At 52.7% G+C, this 3,671-nt stretch overlaps 1 protein-coding gene across 1 annotated transcript in view; it reads right to left on the bottom strand.

Annotated features, from left to right (window-relative positions):
• GAA (glucosidase, alpha; acid) overlaps positions 1-3,671 on the bottom strand; it is a 25,396-nt gene that overhangs the window by 907 nt on the left and 20,818 nt on the right. The window lies entirely within an intron of this gene.

The raw sequence follows: 3,671 nt of genomic DNA, 5'->3' as shown, positions 1-3,671 counted from the left end.
AACTCCTGACCTCAGGTGATCTGCCTGCCACAGCCTCCCAAAGTGCTGGGATTACAGGCGTGAGCACCACGCCTAGCCAAGACTCTGTCTTTAAAGAAACAAAAAAATGAAAAACAATTCTGATGTCCATAAAGGACAGAGGAAGAAATGGTGGCTTTGCATACAATGGAAAACGATGTAGCAACTAAACAGGATGAGTCATTGATGGATAAATCTCAAAGAAATTATGTGGAGTAGTGTGAAAAAAATTTTCCCTTTATATAAAATTCTATAAAATACAAAGAAATATATTTTGACAAAAAACATACCGGTGGTTGCCGGTGGGTGGCTGGAGACTGAAGACTGAAGACGGCTGGAGACTGAAGTGGGGGATTCCAAAGAAGAGGGAAACTTGGAGGATGATGGAGTGGTCACCATCTAAATCGTAGAGCTGGTTCACAGACATTCGTATGTCAAAACGGATCAATTTGCACGTTTTAAATATGTGTGGTGCATTGTCCATGGATTATACTCTCTCATGTGGGTATCGCCGACAGGAGGCCTGTCTATTTCAGTCACCATTTCATCCAAGTCCTGGAACAGAGCCTGACCCAGAGCGGGTGCCCAGCACACGTGGGGAAGAACAACGAGTGTCCGGCTCCACGCATGGTTCTGACTGTGCTTCCAGCCCGGAGGCTCTGCTCTTCCCACAGACCCTTTTCCTTGTGAGGCAGCTGGAATCACGCTGCTGCCTGCATTCCCGGTTCCCGACGTCACACCCGGGTTGTTCATGAGGCCAAGGGAGCAGCTGTAGGTGCCACCGCGGAAGTCCGTCTTCTCTGCTAATGCTGAGCTTTTTTCCCTCTTGTCCCCGGCATGTATATAACCAGCCTGTTCACATTCCACCCTCTCACCTGGGCCTTCCCTCCGGCCCTCACCCACCATAATCCTGGTCATGTGGCCTTCTGCAGGCAGGTGTGGGGGTGGGGTGGTATAGCGGCACCATCCCTTGTCCTAGCTCCTCTCTGAGTCTTCACCAGATCAGGAGGAGCAGGCATAAGACCCACAGGGCCCCACAGTGGCCGCCAGAGGGCTTCTCTGCAGGCCATGTAACGATCATTGATGTCATTGATTTGCAACAAGGAAAGCTGCGCAGTTGTGGAGACACACCTGGGGGCTGCCTCCAGACAGCACTGATTCGTCCTTGGAGTGGGCTGGGAAGGCCATCATCTTCAGAACGCTAAGGACCTGTGGGCTCCACGCTGGGCCTTTGGCTAATGTCTTACACTTGAAGATTCTCTGCTGGTTTCCATCATCAGCCCCGGCTTTCTGATCCATTCCCCACCAGGCAAGGAAAGAAAGTAAGTGTTTCTATTAATCTATAACAGTGTAGACGGGAAAGAACGCACCACCCGCTGCGGGACCGGCCACAGAATTTGCCGAGGGCCTCTCACAAAATGGAGGGCCGTGGGGCCCCTTGTTCAAAAGCTATTCACGATTTCAAGATGGTGACTGTGGAGCATCAGACCCAGCTGCAGCCTGCTGAGCTCCGGGCCTGTGGGCCTGCATGGGTCACACCTGTGAAGCTGGCCCAGCCACACGCAGTGACTCATTGCCCAGTACATCAGCCAAGAGCGTTTCGTCACCCACAGCAGGCCTTGTTTTAGAGGCAGAGCTGGGAGAGATATGAGGGGGCTGAGCCACAAGACCCCCAGGATGTCTTCTCCCAGGGCAGAGGGTGCCAGCTTGAACGCCCCTAGGCACTAGGATGTCTCCACTACAAGGCTCCCTGGGGTCCACATCCACATTGCTTTATTTTTATTTATTTATTTGAGGCCGACTTTAGCTCCTGTTGCCCAGGCTGGAGTGCAGTGGCGCGATCTCGGCTCACCACAACCTCCGCCTCCCGGGTTCAAATGATTCTCCTGTCTCAGCCTACTGAGTAGCTGGGATTACAGGCATGCGCCACCACGCCTGGCTAATTTTGTATTTTTAGTAGAGACGGGGTTTCTCCATTTTGGTCAGGCTGGTCTTGAACTCCCAACCTCAGGTGATCCGCCCACCTAGGCCTCCCAAAGTGCTGGGATTACAGGCGTGAGCCACTGCACCGGCCTATTGCTTTAAAATTCACCTAAGTTTAATAGGGTCCCACCGAGGCAGGGCCTGTACCAGGCACTGGTGAGAAAACAGATGAAGCTATCTCGGCCGCCGCCTTGAGGTGCCCCCAGGCCAGCGTCTCACGTGATGGGCTGTGCTGTGTGGACCACCCTATGAGGAGACCCCTGGCCTCTCAGAGGATTGAAATAACTTCTCTCTCCACCCCGACCCTGTCCCTTCCCACACAGGGAGCATGTCCCACTCCACGCCATCATCCTCACTCAGGACTCCTGATAGTCCCGTCCTATGGTCTGAAGGTTTGTGTCCCCCCACAAATTCCTATGTTGAAACCTAATCCCCAATGACATGGTTTTAAGAGGTGGGGCTGACCGGACATAGTGCCTCATGCCTGTGAACCCAGCACTTTGAGAGGCTGAGGCAGGTGGATCACCTGAGATCAGGAGTTCAAAACCAGCCTGGCCAACATGGTGAAATCCCATCTCAATTAAAAATGCAAATAAACTAAAATACAAATAAAACTAAAGATCCAATTAACCAGGCGTGGTGGCAGATGCCTGTAATCCTAGCTCCTGGGGAGGCTGAGGCAGGAGAATCACTTGAACCCGGGAGGCAGAGGTTGCAGTGAGCCAAGATTGCACCACTGCACTATAGCCTGGGTGACAGGAGTGAAACTCGGTCTCAAAAAACAAAAAACAAACAAACAAACAAAACCAAAGAGGTGGGGCTATGTTGGGAGGTGATGAGTCCCAAGGATCCTCCATCCTCATCAGTGGCATTCAGCGCTCAAGGGAGCTTGTCTTCGCCTTCCACCACGATGATGGAGAGTGCGCCGTTCATGATGCAGAGAGCAGCCCTCACCAGACACAGAACCTGCCTCCATCTTGGACTTCCCAGCCTCCAGCCCTGTGAGAAATCCATTTCTGTGTTTATAAATTACCCAGTCTCGGGTATTCTGTTATAGCAGCCAAGGAAGGGTCAGATGCTACAAGGGGCTGAGGCTAAGTGGCCCTGCTGGGCTGGGCGGTGGCACAGAAGGTGAGGACGCTGATGGCTGGTCCAGGCTGGCCAAGGCCACCACTCTCCATCAACCCTGCCTAACCGTCTTGGGTGTCAACTGTAGACCTGGTGGGCCTGGCAGAGTGTTAGGGGAGGATGCCCTCAGCCCCGAGGCCAGGCACGCTGCCGGCCTCAAGACAGACGTCTCTGCTTCTTAACCCCACATGGGACTAGGATGAGGGAAGGAAGTAACATATGTTATTATCACTACTACGTCCACCTTACAGAGGAACTTTAGGGCGCGAGAAGACTTAGTGATGTCAATCTGGATGGTAAAAGTGGCACGTGGGGGTCAGACCCTGGCCTGTGACGTGGCAGAAGGGCAGTGTCACTTCTATAAAAGCTGACCCAGAAGACAACAGCACTGGTCACCCAGGTAGACACACTGCCCCCCAGGAACGTCATGCTGCTCCCCGGGGAAGTCACCGCATGTCTGCTCCTGGTTTTCAGGAAGTGTTAAAAGTAATCCATCGCTCTGCAGAGGACTTCGAGGCTGGCTTTTTTTTTTTTTTTTTTTT

Source organism: Mandrillus leucophaeus, unplaced genomic scaffold (assembly GCF_000951045.1).
Source record: "Mandrillus leucophaeus isolate KB7577 unplaced genomic scaffold, Mleu.le_1.0 Scaffold1, whole genome shotgun sequence".
Classification (NCBI taxonomy): Eukaryota; Metazoa; Chordata; class Mammalia; order Primates; family Cercopithecidae; genus Mandrillus; species Mandrillus leucophaeus.
Note: the sequence above shows the minus strand (reverse complement) of the source record. Positions and strands in the feature narration are given on the sequence as shown.